General features: G+C 43.1%; 1 protein-coding gene across 2 annotated transcripts in view; it reads left to right on the top strand.

Moving 5' to 3' along the window:
• ENOX1 (ecto-NOX disulfide-thiol exchanger 1) overlaps positions 1-13,219 on the top strand; it is a 2,037,207-nt gene that overhangs the window by 830,947 nt on the left and 1,193,041 nt on the right. The gene's annotated exons all lie outside the window — the stretch shown is intronic.

Genomic DNA, 13,219 nt, shown 5'->3' with positions numbered 1-13,219 from the left:
TCTGATGAGGGTTCTTCTACCTGGAAAAGTGGATGAAATTCACAAATAGTTTTGTGCCTATCGACCTACGCCTTCCTGGAAATTCTTCCAGGGTTACATTTGTTAAGGACAGGAGTGTTACGATGGTGGGAATGGAGCTAGACAATCTCTATATGTTTTGGTATTTCTCCAAACGAAAAATAATTATAGTAGTACAGAAATATAATATATTTAAACATACAAAAGAACATTTGCATCATATTTATAAATGCATATTTTTTCACCTGATGGAAATGCCATGTTGCTAACGTATATGCATGATTTAATATGATTGCATATCTAAATCAATGTTCCTGTTTTTAGATATGTGAAATAATCCTTCCGAGCATTGATTTTTATTGTTATGTAGTTAAATATCTGAGTTTTCTATTTGATTCCCTGTTTTTAAACTTGTCTGTGTTTTTGCAAAAATTGTAATGGTTTATAATTAACCACACAATAAAGAAAAGAAAATATGCATTTGAATGCTCCTGCAAAACTGCACCTGTCATGATTTTCCTAGGGAACTGATGAAGTTCTTTCTGAATCCCTGAAAAGTCAAAAATGTGGTGCAAACATAGGAGTAATCCTAAACCTAGGCGAACATATTTCTATATTTTCTTCCTTGGGGTTAATCAATCAGCACCGATAGGCTTCATAAAGAGGAGAAACCAGTGCAATCTTTTTAAGACTATTCCTTCACAGTAATAGAATATGTTTACCAACCCCCATATTTGACATTATTTTTTAATCCCGATTTACAGCAATGAGATTAACTTTTTGGTTTAAAAACACTGTAATTACAGTTTAGCAATAGGTATAGTTGATTTAATTATGCAACCATTCTAGTACTTGTTGAGCAGTATTTCAAAGATGTATTTCTGTTAGAACATATTAATTTTCACAACATATGGCTTACCTCTTTCAAGATGTTTAATAATATCTAAGAATTTAAAAGTTGATCCAAAAAGTATGCATCCACTCCCATTGGGACGCTGCAACATATGGTACTTTTCATTTAACGAGCCATAAAAAATGTAATCCAGTCTATAACTAGCAAGAAAATACATCTTTTGAAAGATGACATTTATAATCACCGGATATGTCTAGAAACAGATTTGCACTTAGTTATATTTAGCGATATGTCAATTTAGATTCCGAATCCATATTTTTCAGTTATTATTCTCTACACCTTTGCATTATATTGATCTTAATGTACAATTTATATATGAACTGAGTTAAATCTATGCTATTTACTATAATATAAATCACAGCAATTCCATGTGAAGCTTCTACAAACTTTAGCAGTTTTAATCTCACAACTCTTTAACTTGAAAATACTTGCAATACTTTATGAGAGAAATTTGGAAACTGTTCTAAATTTGACCTAGATGAATATATCTTTTTTTTAAAGGATGCGTCCTGGGGGCGTGGCATAACTAGCCAAGATGGCGGATGCCGTTTAGTTGTTTTCCCGGACCTCCTCCGCTATCCACCATCCGGCCCGCTGCACATCATTTTTCCTCATAGAGTGGCTTCTTGGGGCGCCCCGCGAGTGCTGCCTCATATTTTCAGGACGAGGCTAGAGTCTGGTGTCAAGAACAAAGAACTCTTTCTTCCTACACCCAGGTGTCCTCCTTCCAACTTGGTGCCTGTCCCTTCTGCATAACGGTGTGAGCAGTTGCCCAACCACCCCACTTCTCGGCTTCTAGCCCGAGGGTCACAGGATGAGGGGGCACACTCCTGGCATTGCTGGAAACTACGGCTGCACCAAGGTGATGAGAGGCAGGAGCGAGGGCTGATGGAGGGATTTGGCCCAATCTCTGTGGCTGGGGCCCTGGCCTGGACTGCCTGACCAGTCCTACGCATGTCTGGAAGAAGGCCTATGGTTGTGACGGACCTCGGGGGTTGGGGCAGCCAGTGACCATCATTGCCTGTTGCGGTGAGGGCTGTTTGGTGCACCTATCTCACCCCACCGGGTCGCCGCCAGTTGGCCAATCTGTTTCTGGTTGCTCCTACTGCCTCTCTCACAAAGGATAGGGGAGGTAAGCAAATCACCATAGAAACATCGGATGCGGGCTGATTCTTCCCACAGCTATACTTAATTGCCCATACCGGGCCAAAGATGTTGAAAGTGCCCCAAAGAGCAACATGGCCTATTGGGTGGGGGGGTCGAGGCTGCACTGCACATTGAGCAGACCCTGTCTACAAGAATCCAATGGAGTGCCCTGCGTGCCACTCTTTGCTACAGCAGAGTCTGCATTGGGGCTGCTCCCAGGGATTTTAGCCTTGTGAGGGGGGAGAGACAACTAAAGCAGGGTACAACCCTTTTGGGCACTGCATTAATCTAATCTGGGCCACCTTGTCTGCCCCCGGCTGCTTGTACTGAAGCCCCTGTAGGTGAGAGACAAGCAGACTGGGAGGTGAATAGTCAGCTCCACTACCACAATCATTTAGAGACTTTCTCAACCGGACAATGAGGGATCATCAACTTACACCACTCCATCTGTGACTTGCCATTGACTCATGGCTTGAACCAGTGACTCCATAACTGCGGCTGGTGTGGTCGGGCCTCCCTACGGAGACCCATAGTGTCTGTTGTGCTGGTTGTTCTCCACTTACCTGAGATATACAATATAGAAAGAAAAAGACCGGCCGCACACGCCCAAACTAAGAAAAATTCTGAACCTCTCACCCGAGTGGGGCGGGGCAGCAAGAAGACATCCTCCGACCCTGTGCTATAAGGAATCAACTAACCTGAATGCCATACTCCAAGCTACTCAAGCATCTTGAGACGCAGTCAAAACTAAAACTAGAGAGATGAGGGTTGATGTATCACTCCTCCGGCAAGATCTCTGGAACATCACCAATAGAGTCTCTGATGTGGAGTACAGGATCTTGACGGTGGGAGACAATGTCAACTCTCTTTAAAGCTAAATGGTGGAACTGCTATCCCTCACTGCCACCCATGAAGAGTGGGATGAAGATGCGGAGAAGAGGTTGGGATGCAACAATCTTGGATTTGTTGGATTCCCGGAAGACACTGTCATCTTGGCTGCATGAGGGGACCCTCTGGAAGTGGTTCATGATCAAACGTGGACTTAGATCTCTGGCCCAACGCCCTCAGGCCAAAACTTCCCCCCCTCGCCTACTACGAGCCTACATCCTCATTTACTAAGACAGAGATGCTATCCTCTAGGAAGCCCTTAAGGGTGTGTCACTGATGTTCCAGTCCTCCCGTATTATAATTTCCCCAGACTATACTAGTGCAACCCAAAATAAGCTGAAATCCTTTGATTAAAAGTGAAACAGAAACTCAGAGCCCTTAACCTTCAATATATGCTCATTTACCTGGCAAAGCTCAAGGTTCTCAATGATAGATGATCTCACTTCTTTGAGACCCGGAAGTGGTCTGGGAATGGGTGACTGAGAAATCACCCTTATGGCACATTGACCTGGCATCTTCCCAGATCTGGAGGCCAGCCCTCAACCCCAACTTGTGAAGCCTAAACAGAAGAGAAGAACCAGGTGTCAGAGAGTCCAAAAGCGTTACTTGGAATCCCCCACTCCTCTAACTCAGAGGCGTGTTCACACTGCGATGTGGCCGCCTTCTGCCCTTGTGTAGTCCCAACGGGTGTGTGGGGGGCTGGCCAGACTGACTGGTGGCCTGGCAGGTGGGAACGTCTCAGTGTGTTTGTGTGATGATGCATTACCCCCTGTAAGGGGAGCAAAATGGACACCTGCAGCGCTCCCAGTTTATCTGCTCTTCCGGAGGAGGTCCACTTCTACTATCCTTCTAGACCTAGTATGATGTTATGTTTTTTGGGAAGTTTGGAGTGACAGATACTTCAGGGGAGGATGTAGGTTTTTTTTTTAGGAGGAAGGGTTGTTAGTTGTTTTTTTCCCCATTGTGTGTCTTACCTACACACCACATACCACGTCCCTGGCTTCATGCCTTCTAGGGTCCAATACCTAGGATCCTGGCTCCAATCGGACCCACTTTCACAATCTTGGGCACTCATCCGGTGGGGTTGCGATGACACTTTTGACCTGTCAGCCCCATGATGGCCCATTGCGCTATGTCCTGTAATGTTAATGGCTTCCTTGACTTAAAGACTTAAAGGGAACAGCTATTCTCTGTAATGCCAAACGGTCACACACATCTTCTTAGCTCATGCTGCCCTTTTTTTAAGCGTTCAGATATGACAGAGTTAACCATCAGGGTTTACAAAGGCTCCTGGTTTTGTAATACTCCTGTGCAAATCCTTCCCACTGGCAATCACATCCACTGTGGGTGACCCTCTTGAGAGACATTTGGGAGCAGAGGGTGTCCTTGAGGGACAACAATGTAACATCCTATGGTTGTATGTTCAGCCCCACCTGCCATCTCAAAGCTACGAGGTCATCACAACGATAATGACAAACTTCCCTGTAGGTACCACCTAACTGGGAGGTGATTTTAACCCCACACCCAACTCCAATATGAATGCCTTGGAGCCTTCTACAGCTACCCTCCTAACACAGGCTAAGGAACTCAATTGTTGGATGGACTCCCTGAGTATATTTGATATATGGAGGATCTGGCATCCCCATGAAAGAGAATACATCCACAATTCCGCTGCGCACAAAACACGCTCACATATAGACCTCCTCCTATCTTCCACAATGGAGCCAGGCTGTAATCCTCCACAGGGGCATCTAGGATCATTCACCGATTGAAGTCCAGTCAAGGTAGAGCCTGAGGCGGCCGAGCGGTGTCTCTCGCAGCTTAACCACTGGTTCCTCCTTGACGAACGATGTGAAGATCACCTCACTATGAAATACAGGTCAACTTCAAAACTAATCAAGGTTCAGTGTATTTGTTGGGCATGCTCTGGGCAGCTGGTAAGGCCACCATTTGTGGTATGTACAAAAGTTACATCTGACAGGTGGAGAAAGATAAGTTACAAATCATGACATATCTTGACTCCTCTAGCCTGCAATTGGAAAAGCAATTTGTTAGACATCTCACCAACCTTGCCTGTCGCCAATTGATGCTTTTTAGAATGACCCTTAGTCAGACTGCTATGGAGAAAGCTCAACCATTCTGTAGAGCCTTCATGCAAAGATTATTTGAACATGGAGATAAATCCAGTAAACTGCTATACTGGCTGGCCACCAAAGACACAACCTCTAGAATAATGCCCCAAATCGACAGGCTCTCTCAGGCACAGGTCTGCAGAGATTGCAGCGGTGTTTGCTGAATGCTACTAGACACTGTATGAACATCCTCCTTAGCCTCCATGTGAACACCAGTGACCCATACTTGATGGCATACCAATCCAACAGATGTAATTGACTAATGAACCTATCACTGTAGAGGAGATCCAGGAGGCGAGCAAAGGGAGGTATTCCATTAAAATGCCTTGTCCAGGTGGGTACCCTTATGAATACTATTGTAAAATATAAGATTTCCTCTTCACCTATCTCCTTAATCTATATATGGAAGTGGCATAGAGAGGGAAATTCCCCTTATAGCTGGATGTCTCCACCATAGTAGTCCTTTCTAAAGCTGGTTACCTTTTACACCAGTGTAGCTCACACAGACCCGTATCCTCAATTAACACGGAAGTGAAAGTATTCACAAAACTCCTTTGTGAGAGACTTCAAAATTATTCTTTTTGCACAATATCTATATATTCTTCAAAACTTTCTGCTAATGATCTTCAACAGTTGGTTTTGTAACCTTTTTCCATGATTCACGTATTTTAATGGGTGAACCGCGCACCTCGCATAACATGGGCCAAATGCAGACCAACAGCATAGTCGGGGATGGGAATGAACGACCCGTAGCTATACTACAGAGTGGCGCAATTGCTGGTTAATAATGACTGGATGACATGGGGTTCGGCCAACCCCCGCATATCAAGCTATACTCTCCCTTCTATGCCTCAACAAAGAGATGGGGCTGCTGTATGGGGACCAAATCCCACAAAGCCTCACTGAAGACACCAATGGGATCTTCCTGAACTGGCGAGCCTCATTATTCTCCGTGGGTGGAACAATACACTGACACAACGATTCCATTGTGGTGAGAAAGATGCCTCCATCACATTCTGCAGCTCCAGGGCTTTCTTGCCTGGGACAGAATTGATATTACGGCCTTGAAAGTCATCTAGTGATGGGACCATATCTGATTCTTAAGATAAGAACTCCTATTCTAATACAACCTGGCGGACAGCCAATTCCATAGATAGCTCAGGCATGCCCTAGCTGTGTATAAGACCCAAATTGATAGACTCCCTGAACATGATCCGTTGGAAGCCATACTACTGATGGATAGGTTAGAGAAAAGGGGTATGTCCCAGATCTACCGCACTCTTGTAAACAGCATCCCTGATTTCCTCTCCCTCCTGTGGCAGAAATGGCAGGGATGGATAGGCCTAACTGATGACCTTGACTGGCGTCTTAGCCATATGGCCCCACGTGAAATCACCATATCCTCTCGACTTAACCTGATTCAATCGAACTACCTCCATGGAACTTATCTCACTGTCCAGAAACTGTGGCAGAGAGGGAAACTCCCCCATCTTTCCTGTTTCATTTGCTCAAGTGCAGAGGTAGACGTTTTCCACATGACCTGTCACACTTCCCAGAATGCAGAGTACTGGTCTGGCACCAGGCAGCAGAGCTCCTGGCACACGTTCTGGGATACAAGGTGGAACTCTCTCCTATTCAGGCCCTCTTGAGGTTACTGGATGGATTAAACAAAGCCAGGGGCCAATGATATTTTATAGGCATGGCCACAGCGATTACCAAAAGGGACATTGCCTGGAAAAGGAGAGCAACTAATCCACCCATGTTCTCAGTATGGATTGGTACTCAAAAGTAGAGGAACCATCTATGCTGCCAGAAGATGCCCCCATAAACATGCGAGGATGTGGGGTAAATGGTAGGAACGTTATGGTCTTTGACTTCAATGGCTTGTTGTATAAACGCGAGAACCTCTTTGGGTTGTAGGGTGTCATAAGTGCGTGATTTGATGATATATGATCTATGTAAATGCATAAAAGCAATAAAGTTGTTTATCAACAAAAAGCATGCATCATAAGGATTTATGATGTTACATTCTTATTTTGCAGGTACCAGGAGTTGGTAGTGCATCCTAGATAAGTAAAACAAATTGTAACCCTTTGCCTAATCCAAAACCATCCTAAATCTGATTTTATTGCAAAACTTTGAGCTACTAAATCTAATGAGGGACTTTCTAAATGCTTACGGGCCTGGCGTAGCTCCAATGTTATGCAACTCTTATTGTTGACCCAGCCCAATGTTAATTAATCTTCACAGGTTTTAAAGAACTGTGACCCATCATTAACACTCTGTATTAGGAATGGTCCAACCAGCATCTTCCCATCTTTGCCATCATTCCAGTCTGCTAATTCCTGGTTAAGCCTGCTGCTAGTTTTATAAAAATTCATCCAAAGGTATGAAGAACTTGATTTCAGTGTAATGTGGGAAGCAGAAATTCTTCTCTGTTGAAGTAAACTACACCACAGCAAGCACAATAAGATGATGGAGGGAGTGCTCAAACCTTTCAACCTCTCACCCCCAGTTAAGAGATCTGGGTTTAATCCATCATTCTTTTGCTCACTATGCCACCTCAGTTTGGACCCAGCCATATGCAAATCAGTCTTGAACCTGCTCCTCATGGGAACAGTCCAGCCCGAACTACCAGGCCAGGTCCGCTCTGGACCAGAAACAAGCATCCTAGGACTGGTTTCAGGGTATCACCTCATATCAGCCAGGCTATCTTGAATCCATCATTAATTTATCACTAGTGACTGGGGCTTCTAGCGTTTCTCTATATTCATTAAACATGGGGATAGCTTAATGCCATCTGGGCATTGTGTATGCTGTAGTTGAGGATAATCTTACCTGGTGTATAATACTTTATTGAGCTGTCTAAACTCTTCCAGCTTACCCTTCTACTTCAAGAGCATTTCACCTGATAAAGCTCAAGAAGCTGGGAGGTAGTATGCCCCAGTTTATTGCAACCTGTTGTTTAACAAAAGTAAGGAACGACAAAAGTAAGGAATGTCTTTTCGAAGAGTCCTAGTTTATCATGTACAATTGTCATTACATGTTCCAGTTCATATATGATCTATATTTTATTCCATCAAACAGAGGGAACAGGCTTTTCAGGGCCTTTCCACTTATGTGCAATCAATACTCTTGCTGAGGAAAGTATTTGAGACATCATTTTTCCAGTCTTGCATTTTAGAGGGTACATGCCGTCATCATCAGCAGCACCCAAAAGAACAATCGAAAGGGACATCTCCAAATCAATAGCCCTTAATTTCATGGATTTGTGCCAATACAATTTCCTATAAGCAATGCACTTTCAGACAGTCCCCCACATGTGCATATAGGTATCGAAAATAGCAAACTCCACCTCTCCCCAATAGCTACCATTGCCTCCCTGCATACGTGACAAATGATCAGGTATCAAATACCAATGCAGAAGTTCTGTATAAGCCCTTTCTTTGTACTGAGCACAGATGGACAACGTGGCAGCTCTGTGCTAAGTTGAAATCCACTGTTTTTCAGATATCTTGGTAGTCATGTCAACCATCCATGTTGTGACACAGTGTAAGGAACAAAGGGTCGGGAATCGTTCTAGGGCTCTATAAAATGCCAAAAAAGCTTTGTTCTGATACCCCTGCTTGTATCTCTTTGAGGATAGATGTGTTTATTGGGGTGTCGTACCCAGTGGAGCAGTTGAGTCATGGGGCAACCCTGACACGTTTCTCTAGTTAACTGAATAGGACCTTAAGGAATTAAGAATCAATGATAGGGTTGGCTCCCTCATGTATGGGGTAACTCTTCCCATTTCCAGAAAGGAGTTAGAAACGTTTGTTAGAATTTCTCAAAAAAGCCTTATGAAAAAGAATTGGGAAACCATCTGGTCCCAGAGTGAGGGCATTTATGGTCCTTCTAACCTCCTCCTCTGTATCAAACTCTCCAGCTCCTTGCACATAGAAAGTGGCATACGAGTGAAGTGGAAATGTCTTAAATATCTCTCTTGCTGAGAGGGATCAGGTGATTCTTCCTCATAGAATCCACAATAGAAATAGACAAATATGTTCTAAACCTCTTAGTCCGTAGTCAGTCTATCACTCTAGGCATTCAAATGCTACAAACATAGCTCCTGTTATAAATCCATCGAATTTTGCAAGCTAATAATTTCTCTGCTTTTTTTAACCTTTTTCATAATATATTGCTTGATTGTTAGGGGTTTATGTGCAGCATTCTTTAATAGAAGTGCTTCCAGTTCCCCTTAGTTTTGCAGAGGAGGTGACAGGACTTTCTAGTTGCTGAGATCGTGAGGTCAGCCTCAAGTCTGGACATGTCTGTCTCCAGATCAAGGAGTTAGGCTCTCCTCAGGCATGTAAAAGTGGTGGATGAAGAAATAACCTCACCCCTTAGTACAGCCTTTGCTGCATCCTATATCGTAGCCCATGGGACTTCATCTGTAGGTTTCTTCTTTAATATTGGCAAGCAGCACGTAGTCTTGGAATTAAGTTTTTGTTATTTAGTATTTGCATTCCTACAGTGCACTCAATAACCTTGGGCAATAGGGATGGACATAGCAACCAGAAATCAGTACGGGAATGTGACCTGTGAACATTTAAAAAACACAGTATAATCCCAATCCTGAGGGTGAAGGTAATGTTGTATATCAATCATAGTTACGTTTTGGAGCCCTTGGAGAAGAAAAGGGGGCGGTTGAGTTATACACCAGGAAAAGGCAGCTCTGTCTAGAGTAGGGTCCAAAGTAGTGTAAAAGTCGCCACCTAGTAATATGTGGTCATTAGCATAGTGTGCTATCATTGGGAAGAGCTGTGTGAAGAAAACCTTCCTATGGTCATTAGGGCCATATACTGAATCTGTGACGCATTTTTGATTATATAGAGTGCCTATCAGGCCCACAAACTGCCCTTCTTTATATCTGTGAATGGCATCAGTTTCGAATGGGAAATCTATCTTTATCAAAATCAAAACCCCGATGGTAGAAGTGCAACCGTAATTGATGAACGTCTGTGGCCAAGCCATGGGTCTCCTCAAGAGGCACTTTATCAGCTCCCTAAGTGGAGAGCCATTTTCAAAGTGTTTTCCTTTTACAGGGAGCGTTCAGGCCTTGTACATCTATGGACCAAAGAGTAACTAGAGTGTTAGGATTCATCTTTTAAAAGGAAATGGTCCCCTATAATAATTTGAACCACTGACATACGCATTTGCAACTCAACAGTTGGATGTCTCACAAGAATCAGCTCACTAAACCCAGAAGGAAACAGTAACATAACAACAATAAAATAAATTACTACTATCAATCTATCATGAATTTTCACACAAGTGTTGCAGCAAAACAACAAGTATGAAAAAAGCAAACACAATCCCTCTCCCATGGGCCGTCGTACTCAAAGCCAGCAAAATAAAAGGGGAAGGTATAAATGGACTAGCCCCACAAGCTTCAAAATCTCCCTCCCACTCCAACAAATACTCATTTATGTCATGTGTCCACCATTTGTCGATGTTGTCTTCTTCAACAAAATGCAATGCAATGTTCTAAATGTGGAAAGTTGCACAGGGGCACCGACCACAGGCTGCGTGGAGAAGTGGGAGAGCAAGCAAGATGTTAGAAGAATTCATGGCCCATTGATTATGTAGAATCCGCCTTTTCCTCACGTTGTAGCTTATGAGCCTTTGTTTTTCCCCGCCTTGAGGATCGTCTGGAGCATTGTTACTTCCATTTGGGTTGTGCAACTGCCTGAGAATAGGATAAAGCATTGTGAGCGCTCAGAATATTAAGTATTTTTATTGCTTCATCTCTTAAGGAGATGGAGATTTGCTTATTGTATCAAACACCCACTGAAAGGAGATTTGCTGGTCCCTCAAATGATTGTTCACTGGTTTAAATGCTTTACGTTTTGCCAGGATCACGTTCAATATATTCTGATAAAGTTTGAGGGTAGACCACCTGAAAGCACTAGGCATAGTTCTTTTGGATCTCTCACAGTATCTTCCTTGACTCGGTAAAAATGAACCTGGATCAGTTCGTAATGGGTGAGATTGTTTTTAACTCAAAAGGCAGTGAAGGACCCTGTGAACTCTACCCAGCTCCATTGGATGATCTTCCTCTGTTGAAAATAGGGAGCAAAACAATCCTTGTTCATAAACCATCAATTCTGTGATTGAGATTGTGTTTGGACTTCATAGGAATCCAAAGTTGTTCCTTCATGAGCTATTATCTCCATCATCTATTTTATCCTGAAGTGATTGGCAAAAATATTTTTCGAGTTTCTGCACCCGTATGTTCAGTTTGTTCGGCTCGTGTCGATCCTCAGCCACTCCCACTTCTAGATAGTTAACCTTCAATTCTGTTCTCTGAAGCCAGTGGTTGAAAAAATCCTGTTTTAAAAACTTCAGTTCTTTTTTTACCTCACCTAGCATAAATTGGATATAGCTGGATAAGTGTGCTTGGCATGAGTCTTTGATGCTGCGACCTTTTTGCATTCTAGATTTCCTGGTTGGTATTAGACGCAGTGAGTCAAGAAAAGAAGAAATGGTGGGCAGCACTCAAATATCTATAACATGGATGTAAGCATCTTTGTTGGCATGCACCATCACAAAAGAAACCAGTGATCATAGTGTCCTGATTCTAGAAGGTGGCTCCAGCGCCATGACCAATATTTCGCTTGACAGACTTTCTGGCATAATGAGGCCTCGGCTCAGCTTAGCTCTGCTCTGTGATTAAAGTAAGGGCCTATCCTTCATGATCTCCGGTATGGAAGTAGCAGCTGTTTATGAGATCAGTAGTTGTCTGGCAATGAGGAAATACACCGTCTGGATGTCTGTTTCCCTGTTTGGACCAGAAGCAGCTGCAGCAGAAGGGAATGCAGCCTGGGTGGAGAACATGCAAAGTGTGCATGAATGTTTGGCAGGCCCGAGAGGGCTGCCCAAACACTCATGCGCACTTAGGGAATGAAAACCAGTCCTCCCATCCTCAGCTCTGTCAGCAGAGCAGCCCTGCCCGCACAGCAAAGCTGCCTCGCCCGCAGCAGGAAAAAATAAAATGATAATAACTTTCAGTTATTGTCATTTTATTTTTTCTTACACTGCATAAAAGCAGTGGGGCGATGCTCCTCTGCCTTAGCGGAGAAGACACCACTGTAAACAACAAATAATGATTTTGCCTTGCATGAAAGCACATGAAAGCAGTTTTATCAACACTGACCTATCTAACCCCCAGAGTAACTTTGGAATTAGCAGAAAAGGATGTATCCAAATGACAATTTCATCATCAACATCACAAAAACATTGTACAGTAAAAACAACCCTATAACACTGGTTACAAAACTCTCAATAAACACATGGTTACAAAAACAGCATAGACATTTTTTTAAATCCTTAAAATATAAAGTGCAATAACAACAAGACCCATAAAACATAATTTCATCAAATTGCGGAATAATGTTTGCCTAATTACCCAAGCTGCATACAGAAACTTGGATGCAGCGACCACAACTATTGTTGGAATGTCACTTTTACAAATCCTAAGCGCTTTCCTGTTTCCATCAAACTCAAGGAGCAAAAGAGAGGAACAATCCACTTGCTTCCACTGTTGACATACAATGAACAAAAGAATAACAGATGTTCTTCAGTTTCTTCAGAAGAATGGCAAACGATACAGTGACAGATCCCAGGTCTAGAAACCTCCCAGGATGAGGTAAAAGTTGCAACAGGAAGGGTCCCGTATCTAAACTGTAAAAACAATGTATGTGCATGGGCCGAACAAATGTTATATAGAAATTCCTCGGGTGTGCTAGTAGATTTATGTACTAAGAAAGATCTAGTTAGGCTACCCATAGGGTTTTGTTGCTGCTTGCGAGCAGCAACTTCCTCATGGAATCGCTTTTTCACCATATGTGCAGCATGAGCTTGAATAGAGGAGGGTTCTTCTTAAATGTTATCACGGCCAGGTCGCTCCAAGCTTTTTTTTAACAAAACCCAACCATTTTATTTTCGCAGACGATTGCATTCCTTAAATCTCTGTGAGTCCCTCTCTGTAGAGATGCAGTGTACTGGTACTCCAAATACGTACCCAGTATAATAATGGTCTCAGTGCGGGCAATTCTGTGATTTCAATAGTGGCTAGATC

The sequence above is a fragment of the Triturus cristatus genome, chromosome 8 (assembly GCF_964204655.1).
Source record: "Triturus cristatus chromosome 8, aTriCri1.1, whole genome shotgun sequence".
Classification (NCBI taxonomy): Eukaryota; Metazoa; Chordata; class Amphibia; order Caudata; family Salamandridae; genus Triturus; species Triturus cristatus.
This window is presented reverse-complemented; position numbering and strand designations above follow the sequence as displayed.